At 46.3% G+C, this 15,658-nt stretch overlaps 1 protein-coding gene across 1 annotated transcript in view; it reads left to right on the plus strand.

The window, feature by feature from the left end:
* Positions 1 to 15,658, plus strand: part of LOC103731132 (CUB and sushi domain-containing protein 1-like) — a gene marked incomplete at its 3' end in the record, with an annotated part of 1,440,296 nt that overhangs the window by 1,358,067 nt on the left and 66,571 nt on the right. The window lies entirely within an intron of this gene.

Genomic DNA, 15,658 nt, shown 5'->3' on the forward strand with positions numbered 1-15,658 from the left:
TTAATAGAGCGACAGTGTCCTCTCCATCCTCTGTGGCTGTCACTAAATGTGCACGCCCGCACATCCTTCCTGTGTTCCTTGCCCCCCGCCTTCCCTTCCTTCCACCCACCCCAGAAAAAGACACGGGGTCTACTTTTGTTCACGGATGGCCCTGGCTACAGCCCTTGGCTTTGAGAACTCTGTCCAGGCTCTCTTCTTCCTGGTTTCTACTTGTCCACACTCTCGCCTCACACAGTCTAGTTTCCCTTCCTCTCACACTTGGATTAAGGGCATCATTCTAACTGACCTTTTACTTTTGAATCCTATTTTTTCATTAATGTGCATGTATATGTGTTGTGTGTGCACGCATTTGCACATGTGTGGAGACCTGAGCTTGATGTCGGAGTCATCCTTGATCACTCTTCTACCTTGTTGAGTGACGTAGGGTCTCTCTGTCATATCACTAATGCGGTGAGTCTCCCTAACCATCTTGCTCTGGGGATATGCTGTCGCTGCCTTCTGAGGCTGGACTTACAGGTGACCTGCCATGTCCACTTGGCATTTATTTGCGTTCTGTGGATCCAAATGCAAGTCTTTACACTCCCGTGGCATAGGCTTTAACTATTCAGCCCTTTCTCCTGCCCTGAATGCTGTTTTTAAGTTCTGCCTTGGTTAATCAAATCTGTTACAAATGATTCCTCATTTGCAGGAATCAATTAGGAGGCTCATGTGGCGTCCAGGGACCATCTTTCTTTCCCCGGGTCTGCATCCCCTTCCTGTCTTCATCCTCAGGTGAGGTGTGTGCATGTGGAAGAGAAAACTGCTCCCAGCTGCCCTGGCTTGTGATCCTGTGTATTCCCTGTCCTGGGAGAAGGAAAATGAGGTCACAGCTGGAGGCATCTACCTCAGGAAGAGTGAGGAACGGGTTCTCACTTCACCGAAGAACTTGGGAGAGCAGGCGTGTTTCTGTCCCGTTTTCTGATTTGCACACAATCTGGTTTTGAGACCCCAGGCAGCAAGACTCTGTGGTGTGTTCTGAGTACCCTCCGCTCCTGAGGCCTACACAGTGGACAGGGCCATGCTAGAGTCCCAGGGGCAGAGGGCCAAGCAGCAAGCTGAAACCATCCTGTAAAATGTAGGTCAAGGTCGGGGCTCAGCATCTCCTCCTGTGGAACCCTCTGAGCTCCTCCTCTTCTCGGAGCCTCCTGTGGTTTCCGTGGTAGCGGTGCTTCCAGGAGCCCCTGCCCGGTTTGATGGTTCTGTGCAGCAGGGCTCTCACTCGTACCCGTGCCCACAGCCTCTGAACGTGGATTACAGAGCACATTCTCTATGGGACAATCCCCAGCATCTTCCTGTTTGACCTTCACGTCTATTTTTTCCCTCAACCTCAACTATTCATGTCCAGTCCTCAAATTAGCATTCATTTCCTAAGCTCTTTAATTGCCTTGAACTTGTGCCAGAAGCCCTCTCCTGTTCCCTTGCCTGGTCTGATGGACGGTGAGGTGAAAGTGAGCCCGGTGTCTGTGCGGGACACACTCAGAGTAGGGGACCACCTGAGTCAACATGGCTGTGAGATGGTCCTTTGACAGTCTGAGAGACCAGGTAACTGTGTGGGATTCACATGGGGTGACCGGTCACCTGGGTGGACCGAGACCAGGCTGCCCCGATGGTCACTGCGGACCATGAGATGGGGCTGGGTGGAGTGACTGACAAGGACCCGGTAGGTCACTGGGGCCTTCTCTCCCCACTGAGATCTTTCATCCTTTACCAGTGCCTGGGTTTCTTTGAAGTTTGCTGAAGCCCTTCGGTAATGAGGTGTCAGTATATAATAACTGCGGCAGTGCTGTGATTTTATTAGGAGGGCTCTGCCTTCCTGCAAATGAGCTCACAATTCCTAGCTTCTTACTCTTCACATCCTGAGCCACTTTACTAAGAAGTCATTATGTGTGATCACAAAGCATGCTAACTAGTCCCTTTCTTCCCCTGGCTCAATTAGTGCTCTAATTTCTCCATGTTCTTAAAGTTAGAAGAACAGTTATTAGGGCAGCCAGCTACAATTTATTAATAATAACTTGGGCAACACTAGCAAGTTCTTGCTGGTAGGCATCAGCATTCCAGAGTCTAGATCGTGTCTTCAAGAGAATCAAGAACGTGGGAGAGCAGGCTTGTTTCTGTTTCCTTTTCTGATTAGCACAGTGTTTTCCTAGCTGCTTTCCCAAAGTAGTGTTCCTTCAGTGATGTGGCATCTACATTTTCTCCAGAATAGTTGCTGATGGGAGGGACAGAAGGCTTGCCTGGTTTCTTGGGTGATTCTGCCCAAACTTAAATTTTCACTTTGCTTTTAGCTTTCTGGATGCCCGTGTGCTGATCCTTAATTCTCTGATTATCAGTCTCGTTATGTGTGAAGTGGAGTTTTAATAACAGGATGTGTGTCGGGATAAATTATATGTGGAGGTGTGGCAGCTCGTTGAAGGCACTTGACGGGCCCTCAATTGGAAGCTGTAATTACATTTGTGTACTTTGCCAACATTCTACATAGATAGATATTGTGCCTGAAGCAGGATCAACCAGAAAGGAAAATAAAACTCATATTATAATAACACACATCCTCTAACCTGGAAGTGTTTTCAATCCCAGGTGCACAACCCATCCTCCAGGGCTCAGAATTCAGTAGCAAAAGGAGGGCAGGTTTCTTCCCTTTTATTTCTGTCCCCAAGGCTCTGGCCAGTCCCTTTCTAGTAGTCACTTTCATTACAACCTTTTCAAATTAGCTTTTAGTCCATCTCAGCTTTACCTTCTCAAACTATTCGCTTTCTTGTCAAAAATATAATTACCAGTCAGGCCTGGGACGGCGTATTTGACTTTTCATTACGCGTCTCCTCCCAGAGGCATGCTTGGAGCAACCCTCATTCCTGATCCACAGTCTCCTGCAGCACCAGGATGACAGACGCGCTTTCTCCTCTGTGGTCTCTGACATATGGTCTTGAATTGTGCTGCCCCTTTGGAGGGTGCAGTCCCTCGGCTGCATTTGAGTGTTGGACTCTCTCTCTCCCCTCTAACCCTCTCATTTTCCTGTGTCTTTGCTCCTATTTCTGTGGATTCTCTTTAAACTACACGGCCATCGTCAGTGTCCTTTCTAATCCCCATGCGTGTCCACCAGGTTACTGAAGTTTCCGGTCCATCTAGGGAGCATCCCGCCCCGGCTCTCTAGCTCCCAGTCTGAGACTCAGAATTCACCATTTTTCCCTTCTGGGTTCTCTGAGGAAACGTAACCCTGAGTGAGGCACCAGCTGCTAGGCACAGCAACGGGACAGTGCCCTGTGTTGAAACTATAAGTTCATTTCCATTCTGTCCTCCTGAACACTGGGTAGGGCCATCTTCCGTCTACCTCTTGGGTGCTCCATCGGTGTGAGATAAATGCACGTGTGCTGGGCTCTGGGATAGAACAGGGCCTGGGTACGAGCAGCGTTCTTCCATTAAGTCCGTTAGAACAGTCACACTCAGGAAACAATATCTAGACATTGTGAAACACGGGTTCTTCCCTCATTCCAATGTCTGCATAGCTGGGTAGGGGCATCTTCCGTCTACCTCTTGGGTGCTCCATCGGTGTGAGATAAGTGCACGTGTGCTGGGCTCTGGGATAGAACAGGGCCTGGGTACGAGCAGCGTTCTTCCATTAAGTCCGTTAGAACAGTCACACTCAGGAAACAATATCTAGACATTGTGAAACACGGGTTCTTCCCTCATTCCAATGTCTGCATACATTAAATTATCATTAAAGATTCCATGCTTTGTTACTATGATAGGTTGGTGTAACTTGCAAGTATCTTTATATACCTTTTTGATTCTTGTATTTTCTAACGGAACAGAAAGTTGTCTCTTGCACCTACTGACTGCGTTTGTGTGGTGATTGAGGGAAGATCTATGAACTGTGACTAGGGAACTGGGCTTGGCAATACTGGGTTTGGTTTGCTTTGTAAGACAGTTTTGTATCAGGCTCTGTTTCCTTCTGCCAGGGACACAGAGCTTGATGCTCACTGGGTGGGCATTTCAGATGGAGATGATTGATGCTCCCTTTCTCCTGGTTCCACTGCTTTGCTCAGGAAGTCCTGACATGACTATGCTATGTGGCTGTCCAGGCATGGAGGTGGCTGTTCTGGCCAGGAGACACTTCTTTCTGGTCCCTTCTCCCCAGCATTTCATGACATGCCCTGTACCGTCTTCAGTCTGGGGACTTCTGATGCTAGACCTGAGCACCTTTGCATGACTCATTGAACAGACAATACTGTGCGTCTTAAGATGTCTTCCCAGTGGACTCCAGTGTGTCTTCTGACATGGCCATGGTCCTAGGAGAAGAAAGGTCTGGGGTAAAAGTGCCCTTGTTGAGAACTTCCCCTCTACAGCGACTAGTTTGTGTTTGCGTTGTTAGGGGGTTATAGATTGTATGCATGTGGTGACTTCACTCTGTGGAGCTCCCTGTCTGCTGATGCTGAGGTGCTGTCTCTGCTTTTGGAGTCTTCAAGCCAACCCCAGAGGGAGTCTGCCTCGCTGTGGTCCTGAGGGTCTACACAGTGCCCACTCCAACCCTGTCGTCACTCATGTGACAGCACATCTCTGTCCCTGGTGGACAGCGGCACTGGACACGGTGACCCACGTCCTCATGTTTTCTGCTTCCCCGTGTCCATGTGTCTGGAATCTTGCTCACTAGGGAGAGAGGAGGTTGGAGGGGGTGGACACACAAGAGGCTCAGTCTGCAGTGTGTCCCTATGCCCTGACAGGTCTGGACAGAGTACAGTGGAATTTCACCTAAGTTTTCAATATCTCTGCCTCACAGCACAGACAAAAGGACCTGTCAGCAATACCTGCCTCACCACACCTATCCAAAGCTAAAAATAACCTACATTGTTTTATGTTCATGTTCTGCTCAAGTTTGTGCTTAAGTCTTTTGAAACAGTTTATCTCTGGATCCACAATTAGAATGTCTTACTTGATTTTATTTCTTAATGCTTTTGATTGCTCTAAAAGCAGATTTTGTAATGATGTAAAATATTTGCATATTTCCACTGTCCCACAGCCAAAGCTGTCCAAAAGGGTTAGTTTTCAAATATCACCCATCCTTGCTTCTCCCGCACTTTTTTCTCTTCTCCCCTGTAAGTAAATAATTAAATTCTTGTCTGGTTCATTCTTCAGTTTTTTATTAAAAGAATATAATATATATATGTATCACCTGTCTCCCCAAAACTTACAATTTCCATGAACAGTGCTGAGTGTACCAGAAGCGTCAGTTGTCAACTTGACACACCTGGGTTGAGGGAGCCTCAACTGAGAGTCGAGAGGACTGGCCTGTGGCCATGTCTATGGGGCATTTTCTTGATTGAGTGATGTGGGAGGGCCCAGCCCACCGAGGCTGGTGCCACCCCTGGGCAGGTTGTGTAAGAAAGCAGCCTGGGTGTGATGGAGGATCAAGCCAGCAAGCAGTGCACCTCCGTGGTGGTCTGTGCTTCAGCTCCTGTCTCCAGGTTCCTGCCCGGCTGCTGTCAATAATGATCTGTGACCGCCCCCCACCCAGTGTGAGCCAGATAAACCCTTTCTTCCCCAAGTTGGTTTTGGTCAGAGGGTTTTATCACAGCAACAGAAAAAGTAACTAGGAAGATGTTTTAAGGTATTTATTAATATTTTCCTAATGAATTATAAAACTCTTTAAACTCCCCCTCCCTCTGTTCTCCCTCTCTCTCCCTCTCTCTCCCTCTCCCTCCCTCCCTCCCTCCCTCTTTCTCTCTTTGTACCAGCTGTTCAGTTACTCTATAGTGGAGGCAGATGGGACTTCATTCATTCAACTACTCTTCTGAACCTTTCACATTTAATTTCCTGTCCTTTGCTTTAAAACTAATCTGTCAAAAATAGCTCTGTGCATCTGTCTTCCTCGATTTTCAGAGCTAGAGCTCACACTGTGCTGTCCTGTGTCACTTCTATTGAGACGGAATCCAAATGGACTTTTTTGCATAAAGCATCATGATCATGAATGCAGATCTTTGGTTTCATTTTTCGCAATAGTAATAAGCTCATAAACAAGTAGATATTCACTCTAATTCTTATTTTAAACAAAAATATGTGGATTCTTGTAGGAAAAATACCATTTTAATAATTAAAAATAAGTCTGTTCTTAAAGAAAAATTGAAATCAGTTCCATAATCTCCTCCAGAAAATAAAATGAGTGAGTATTTGACAATCTATGAGGCCATATGAATTTCCTATTAAAACCATGCATAAAGCCGGTGGCTCAATGCCTTTAACTTGGAGGCTGAGGCAGATGGATCTCTGTGGTCTATGTAGCGATCAGATAATTCATGGTCTGTCCACTGCAAAGAACAGTACTCAGCAATGAAAAAGAACAAGCTTTATATACCGGGAGCCACTGACTGAACAATAGCCAACCCCAATGGCTCCACACTGAGACAGACTTTCTGTAACACCTGAGATGGTGAAATTACTGGAAAAGACACAAGACTGGCAGTTGGCAGAGGCTGAGGAGGTGCTGAGGGCTCCGTGGCAGGACCCTGTTGCCGTGAACGCTCCCCGTCCTGCCTGCTCCATTACCTCACTGCATGATGCTACAGTTCTGCATGATACTGAGTTGACCCTTGCAGCTGCATGTGAGTCAAAGTTTATTTAAATGCTGTGACACTCAGAGCAATACTTTGCCAAGTCACACAAGGACATAGGCTGTCACACAGTGTCAGTAACCACCTGCGCAACTATCTGTGGAGTAAATTTGAACAACATTTAAATCTGGCGTGTGTATGAAAATGCTCTTTGATTTGGAAGCAGACATCACGTAAGCTCATCAGGTGGCTTTGATGGACAGTGTGTCTTTCCCACTGAGACTGCGACAGGGAAGGATTAGCCTCTCCATGCATCTAGTCCCCCTGACCTACATGAGGAAGCTGTCCTGACTGGTTGATGGAGGTACTGACTTCCCTGGAGACCCCGGTACTGCCACAGGTCTTCACTGGGCGCGTTGGCTGGCGTTGGGATTTCTTGGCACTGTGCTTTTGATGCTGCTGTGATTAATCCTTTTATCTATTAGGAAAGGAAAATGTTGGTTAACTCTGTTTACAAATCACACAGCCTGATTCCACTCCAGGATCAGTTAGAACCATACAGGCTGCCAAGGAGTATTTCTATAGGAAGCAGACTCAGTGCAAGGGTGAAGCTCATGTTCAGAGCAATAGGAGTAGAGAGGCTGAGGCTCAGGAGAGCCCGTCGTTGGGATGCTCATCCTGTCCTCAATAGACGACGGGGCTAGGTAAGACTCTGCCCAGTCAACTGAGCAGCAGGCAGGATTCTCATGCATTTTCTCCTTGAATATTATGATAAATCCACACAACAGCATTTGATCTTTTTTTTCTCTCCCTACCGAGATCAAGCAAAGAAAATGAGTTTTCTTTCAATCTTTGAAGCTTTCTGACACATGTTAATCACAGCAGAGCGATGAGAATTAAGCTTCTTACTGTAAATGAATGACATCTTCCAACCTCCCTGGTTGTTTCTCTCTGGCTCTCTCACTCCGTTTGAACCCCATGCAGCTTTTTGGAGCACCAAGCTGCACAGCTTCAGACCATGCTTTTTTTGAGAGGAGAATAATTCTGTTAGTCTTATTCCTAAAAATGCTCATTACTGACGCCTTTAAAAACATACCTATTTGGGCTGGAGAGATGGCTCAGTGGTTAAGAGCACTGGTTGCTCTTGCAGAGGATCCAGGTTCTGTTCCCAGCACCCACATGGCAGCTAACAACCATCTATAACTCCAGTTCAAGGGGATCCGACACCCTCTTGTTACCTCCACAGGCATTGCAGGACACACAAGCACACTTACTATATTCAGGCTATATACTCATACAGATAAAATAATAAAAAAATAATTTTAAAACATAGCTGTTCACTCAGAGACCAATTCCTGAGGGACTCCCTGGCCACCTCTCCTGTGGGTAGCCAGAGGTAGCAGGTCCCATGAGAGGGGTCTGTCCACCTGCTTGTAGCTTCCATGGCCAGGAGATAAACTGACTCCCTGCTACCAGCCCAGGGGAGCTGTAGGCAGCTGCTCTCCGTGTTCCCCATGGCTCTGCACTTCCTGGTATGAGGTGTGACTGTACTGCTGGCTGCCCAGACTGAGGGAGGAAGTTCAGCAGAAAAGGGAGGCAGACATGAGTGCACGCTGCAGTGGAGCTGCTCACTCGTGAGTGCACCCTGCAGTGGACCTGAGCACTCTTTGGTGCTCCTCAACAGTAGAGCAGTAAGGGCCAAGGGTCAGAGAGGGGAGGGGAGAAGAGGGCAGGGAGGGGAGGGGAGAAGAGGGCAGGGAGGGGAGGGGAGAAGAGGGCAGGGAGGGGAGGGGAAGGCCGATTGCAGTCTCAACTAGAGTAGCGACAAAAATGGGGCAGGATGACTTCCTTGTGTATGTGAAGTTGCAGACAATGTTTGTTATTTACTCATTGTTATTTTATGTGTACGTGTGGTATGCCCGTATGTATGTCAGTGTATCTGTGTCATGCAGTACCTGCAGAGTACAGAGGACGGTGTCTGGATCCCCTGGAACTGGAGTTTAAGACAGTTGTTAGCCACCGTGTGAGCGCTGGGAATCCAATCCACATCCTCTGCAAGGGCAGCCAGGGCTCTTAATCACTGAGCATCTCTCCAGTCCACGTTTGTCATTTAGGTATATGTAGGTGTCCCATGTAAGGAAAAGAGATTTTGAACTAAATGCAAAGAAGACACAGACTGTCTCTCGGGATGTGCTGTGTTTCACATACAGGCAGGTGTGGAATTGGAAACGTGCAACCACTGGGTTCTCTAGAAACCCTGAGGGAATAACTAGAAAAGGCAAGAGATCACCCGGGCCTTTTGTTTGTATTTTGGAAGCCTGTACTGGTAATTAGTTGGCTCTTGCCTGGAAACACCCTGCCACTCTCTAACCACATTACCTCACTGTACCAAATGAGGTCTCCTCGAGGCAACGTCTGGTTTGTCCGACTGTGGAGCTGCTGGCTGGCTGGTTGAGGCAGTCAGTTTATATACTGTAAAAAATTATTTCTTCTAGTATTGTTGATAAGTAGGAAGGAAACAAATCAGTCTTTGAAGACCTTCTCCTGTGCACAGAGCAGCAGACATGGAATCTGACTCAGCTCCAACAAGCCTTTGGGTGGAATTGAACCCATACACTGAGAGAAGATGGTCAGACACGCTGTGCTCTATTTTATATTTATATTTATTTATTTTTATTTATTGATTTCTATTTTATGTGTATGAGTGTATTGCTTGCATGTAGGTAGGTGCATTCATGTGGTGCAATACCCCAAGAGGTCAGAAGAGGGCGGCAGATCCCCAGAGCTGTAGTTATAGAGAGTTGTTATCTGTCATGTGGGTGCTGGGAATTGAACCCAAATCTCAGTACTCTTAACTGCTGAGCCATCTCTCCAGCCCAATTTTTTCCATTTTCTTTCTTTCTTTCTTTCTTTCTTTCTTTCTTTCTTTCTTTCTTTCTTTCTTTCTTTCTTTCTTTCTTTTTTTTTTTTACCTTTTTGAGACAGCATCTCCCTGTAGTCACAACTGGCCTGGAATTCACTATGTAGAGCAGATTGACCCCAGTCTCACAGAGATCTGCCTACCTCTGCCTCCCAAGTGCTGGGACTAAGGCATGCGCCACCACACCCACATCTATTCTTTTTCTGTGCATGGAGATGTAACTCAGGAACAACAGGACAAAGTTCACATAAATGTAACTTACTGCTCAAGTCTGACATAGTGGACTAAGGATGCAAGTGAAGCAGACCTGCAGATTGAGTCAGTTCAGAAACTACTGAGACAGAGGAGTCACATTGTAAAGATGACTGGGGCAGGTGGGATGAGGCACATTCCTCTGCAAGGAACTGTGCTCTGCAGGACAGAGGAGGCATCTGGAAGCAGGCCAGGCTGACAGTGCCCGAGACTGTCCTCTGTGAGTGTGATGGCATGTGAGCGTGGTGGCTTACTGCTCTAGCAGCCAGTGTCCCCACGCCTGGTCCTCTTCCTGTTCCGTGGAGCACCTGTGTGCCTGCTCCTTCCATGGTTCCACACCACTCGGGCTCCATCCAAGGAACAAAAACCAGGCCCAGGGCCCAGAGAACATGGAATTTGAACTCTGCCAGGCCCCTTGTGCAGCTCAGTGATGGCCTCCTTACTTCAACCTGACCATCTGCCGTGTGGGCTGGAGGATGGGCTCCACCTCAGGTTGTAGAAGGGTTGTGACCTGGGAAATGAAAGAGAAGAAACACAAACTAGCCATTTAATGAACATTAATTAAGCACCATTGTGTACTGCATATCCTGTTCTGCGCATCAAAAACACAGGGAAAAGCCAGAGGCAAGCCCTGCTCTGTGGAGGTGCACAGGGTAGCTTACGACCCACACGACACATGTACGTGTCTTTCACACTTCCTCGATAGCACCCGATGTTACTAATATTGATGATAATGCTGTAGCCACATCCTCCTCATACAAGTTATTCCAAAATCACCAGGGACGATGAATTGAGGAATCAAGATGAAACGTGTATATTCCCGGGGTGCACATGTATGCATGTTTATGTATGTGCATGTCTGCACATTTAGCAATTAAGAATTATTTGTTTCTTCCTCTTTTATAATTCAAGTTGCACACACTCAGAGATATATTAATCCGTAACTATGTACAGATAGCTGTAAACAAGTGGGGAATGCCAGTACGGACAGCGTCCCCAGGTTGTTCAGGTCACAGTCTGTGGGACCTGCTCTCCCCTGCCACGAATGAGTTCTAGAGGGACTGAGGTTTATATTATTGGAAATTCATCATACACGAGATATAAATTGTAAATTAGAGTGAGTAAGTAACACCCCACAAACTTTATTTCATAGCAAATTTTATGCCGGAATATATTTGAATAATTTTAGTCAACTACATTTTATGTACAATAAATTTCACGTATAGAAAAGCATGCAACATGATGGGTTTTGACGGTTAACGTCTCTGAACTGTGTTCACTTCCAAATCTCAGAGCTGCTTGGTGCCACTTTGCCCTGGGACTTGTTAGAAGACAGTTCAGTTCACCTGTGATGAGTCTTATTGATGATATTTCCCTTTGAATAATAGTAAATACAAAGGCTTTTTTTTTTAACTTTCCACATAGTGATTTCATCTCTAGAAGTTCAACTAGGTGTTTTGCATTTCCTGTAGGTACAGGTGAAGGCACACTGGGGCTGTGGAGGGGTAACAGAGTAATGATGGAAACCTCATGGAAAGGCATGGTTCTGACACGTCTCAGAAAGGAGCAATTTTGCTGTTCCCAAGATCCTAATCTTTCCATCAGTGAGGATTACACTGTTCCTAAGAATTCTACTCTCCGGGTCACACAGTTAATTGACTTCCTGTTCATCATGTTTTTAAAAAAATACCAGGGCTGTGGTGCCTTGATGGGGATACTGAACAGTTGAGGCATGAGCCGGCCCTGTAGGGTGTAGAACCACCTGAAGTGCCTAAAGGAGAGAAGCAGGGTTCAAAGAACAGTCCATGATGCCTGAGGTGATTCCTGAAGGACAGTCTACGAATTCCACAGAGCGGGGCCTCAATGGGCCAGAGTCGAGAACACGAGATTGCAGAGCCTGTGTCCCTGGACAGGACTCTGATATCAAACCTTACCCACCAGGGCGCAGGAACCGTTAAGGGAGAGGGGGCAGAATGATTGTAAGAGCGAGGTGCAGTGCATGAACGTAAGGAAACATTCTTCCAGGCCTCTGGGAACTTGCTCATATGAATGTCCAGCAATGGTGTCAGCATGCACAAGACCCGTGCAAACTCAACCATACAAAAACCCAGCATAGAAGTGGGGAAATGGGCAGGAGTCCCAACCTTAGCTGAAGAACTATTGGAAACTGACCACTGCTGGGTGAGAGAGAGTTGGTCTTCTTTAAAGGAATGACACTAGATAGAACAGGCTCCGGTGCTTGAACTCACACAGAAGGACATCTGGGGACACAAACTTGTCTTGATAGACCTTCACATGTATGTCGGAATGCATGAAATCCTGTGGGTAGGCTATGGGCTACGGGGGAGGAGATGCAGATAGGGGATGGGGTCTAAATATGATTAAAATATATCGTATGAAATGCACAAAAATTCAATAGAATTATACATTATAAAAGACAACAACCAACCCAATTAAAATGTGGGCATTTAACTAAACAGAGAGTTCACAGAAAATGAAATACAAATGACGCAGAAATATGTTCAAAATCTTTAACCATCAGAGAAGTAAAAATTAAAACTGTGAGATTTCATCTCACCATAGTGAGAATTACTAAGATCCAAGAAAGAAATGATGAAAAATACGCCTGTGGGGAAAGGGGAACACTTACTCACTGCGGGAGTGAACGCAACCTGGTGCAGCTGCTGTGGAAATCAGTGTGGAGCTTCTTCAAAAGCTAGAAAAGACATGCCACAGGGTCAGCCTATACCACTCTTGGGCATATCCCCAAAGGACTCTGCTCTTTGCTATGAGATGCCCCTCATAGCAAATACCATGCAAATACCCCCTCATAGCAAATACCCCCTCATAGCAAATACCCCTCATAGCAAATACCCCTTATAGCAATACCATGTTCATTGCTGCTGTATTCACAATAGCCAGGAAATGGAAAGAGCCTCCATGTTTATCAGCTGACCAAAGGATAAGAAAAATGTGCACATTGACACAAGGACATGTTACTCGATGATCAAGAAAAATGAGTTAGGAAATTCACAGGTAAGTGGATGGCCTGGAAACAGCGATCCTGGGTGAGACAACCCAGATGCTGAAAAGCAAACATCTATTATTTTCTCTTATACGTGAACGTAAGCTTTGAATCTTTAGATACAAGTTTCATTTGGGATATTCTTAGAAGTTAGGAAACCAGCAAGTTTCCATGGGAGAGGGGAGATCTTTCAAGGGAAGGAAGATAGAATACAATGGTATGGCAGGGGAAAGGGATCATGAAACAGGAAGGGGTAAATGTACTGGAGGAAGTGACGGTAGGTGGAGGAGAGAGAACTGAAGTCCTATTAAAAAATTCCTATGGAAACTGCTCAGGGAACCTTCCCTTCCTTCCATAGCAACATGTCCTTGTGAGGAGTCCCTGGCTGGTCTTTGGGACCAGCTTCTATAGATGTATACTAGCTGTGTTTCCCTCTGGAGCTGGCTTTCGACATTTTTGTATTATGATTTTAATTTTTTTGAGTCACCTACCAATTCCATAAGATCTTAAACATATAATTTTCACTTTTTTCACCCTGAAAATGAGCATAGAAAGAGCCCAATGCAGTTTTATTGTTTTCAATTATTGCAGTGAAACGCCCACCACAGTAAAACTTTACGGGTTCCAGTGACCTTTTCACACGTGCACCCCAGAACCAAGCTATACAGAGACAGTGCTTGTCTTCTTAATGTAAAATCAGATTATTACCGAATCGACACACTGGAAAGTTTATCATGAATGTTCTCAGTCACATCACAGGATGCATGTTAGTTACTTAGGCTTTCTGTCCACCCATGGGATGTGTCAGCTTTCCTAGGCGTAAGAGAGGCTTCTCAAAGCACGGTACTGCAGAGCGAAGAACGAGATGCCCAACGTGTTCATAGTGCAGCTTATCCCTGCAGAATCACAGATCTGAGAAGACTAGATCCGACATTCCAGAATCCAGCCCAATAACAGGTACACACTCCACAGATTCATCCCTCCTTCGGAAAATAAGATGCTGCACATGGTCCCGTCTACCTAGACCCAGTGTCCCTTGCTGTTAACTCATGGTTCCCTGGCCATTTCTCAGGACTCTCCTGCAGGCAAAACTGAAGGTCACAACTTGCCTGGGTTTTATCTAGTGTTCTCTTTTGTTCTGAGGTCGACCCAGGACCCACAGCGTATCCAAGTATCCTGCTCCTGTGCTGCATCTCAGGTGCCCTTGCCCCCCCGGAGCAGGTGGTCATGGAGAAGTCCCTCTGGCTGGGTCCTGTCTGTTGTTTTCTTGATGATTAGCTGTATCTTTTAATGGCCCTTTTGAGATCGTATGTCTGATCACAGAGTGGGGGTGGGGTGGAGGTGTTTAACTTTGTACTAAAGATTAATGGCTTGCTATTGAAACTTAAAACCATTAATAATAGCAAACTGACAAAGCTTAGCATACAAAGTTCCCTTCAGTCCTACTGAAGTGACCAAATCAGCAGGGAACTCAGGGGGTGGACCACGTGAGGTGGCCCGTCGAGGATGCTGACCCCTCTCTCGTCAAGCCGTCGCTTGTGATGAGTGCTCTCAGAAGCCAAGGTTTTCACTTTTGGAGACTGCAGCACAAACAGCATCTTGATTTCCAGCAGCAACTGTAAATAATTTGGAAAGCACTAAAAAAGCGTGGATGGTGATACAGCCATCATCTCTTAGATGGAAGAGATGAGGAGCCTAACCCAAGTGTCTGGGATCCAGCACCCTATCATGTGCGTGCAAGGAGATCAGTGAAGGCTGACTCATCACTGGACTTAGTCATGGCCACACCTTTGAGAGCGTCTCATTTTTATTTAGTCTAACAAAGCACTCTTGTGTGAAAATCAAGAGCAGTTTTTATATGTGGCTGAGTTTCCCCAGCACCATAAATAGTCAATTACACAGCCTTTTCCCAAGCCCAGGCCACTGTCGTGGAGATCTCCTATATTCAGGATGTTATGGTCATGACAAACAAGGGAAGAGCTGTGGGTGCTGGTTCCCAGAGCGACGCTCTACTGTGTGCATTTGGTTGCAGTCCTGTGGGAGGAGTCCATGCACTGCATTAAGATATGGACAAGAAATCATTGGTTTATCTGCTCTCCTCCGGTCAGGAAAGGGAAGCTGACGGTGAGCACGTTTTCTCTGCTCAGGACCACTGTCCTCTGGTTGAAGGGCTGCAGTAGCAGCCTGTGGTGGGGTTTTGAACTATATTTGGGGAGAGATGGCAGCCAAGTGGGAAGTGAGTAAAGGCAGGCATGCAGTCTATTCAGCATGCTTATGTCAGAGGGGTACGAGCCTGAGAAGCTGTGTGGGTGTCGGCAGCTGGGCACAGGCTTGTGCTGGTGCGGACAGCAGCCGCAGCTTTCTAGGATGCAAGGGGCTTTTGTGTGATGGTTTCTTTTCTTCAAAAAGTTATTGAATTTTTAAAAATTTGATTGATTTATTTTTCCTTTATGTGAATGAATGTTATGCCTGCATAAGTGTAAGTGCACGTGTGTTGTGCAGTGCCCAGAGAAAACAGAAGAGGGCGTAGGATCCACTGGAACTGGAGTTATGGACCGTTGTCAACCATCTTGTGGGTGCTGATATTCGAACCCAGGTCTTCTGCAAGAGCAGCCAGTGCTCTTAACCACTGAGTCATCTCTCCAGCCCTGTTATTGAAGTTTTAAGATTTTTATACAGTATAATTTGATGGTATTTAGATCCCTTCCCCTAACCATACCTCCGTTTACTGCCCCCGTCCAATTTAATGTACTCTATTTTATTATACATCAGCTGACTGCACAAAATCCTGCACTAACCTCCTAGAATGTGAAGACTCATATCATCCATATTATCAAGAGAGCAGCATCAAAATGTGTTATAAGTTAGAAATGTAAATGG

This window comes from Nannospalax galili, unplaced genomic scaffold (genome assembly GCF_000622305.1).
Source record: "Nannospalax galili isolate Female #2095 unplaced genomic scaffold, S.galili_v1.0 scaffold1234, whole genome shotgun sequence".
Lineage (NCBI taxonomy): Eukaryota > Metazoa > Chordata > Mammalia > Rodentia > Spalacidae > Nannospalax > Nannospalax galili.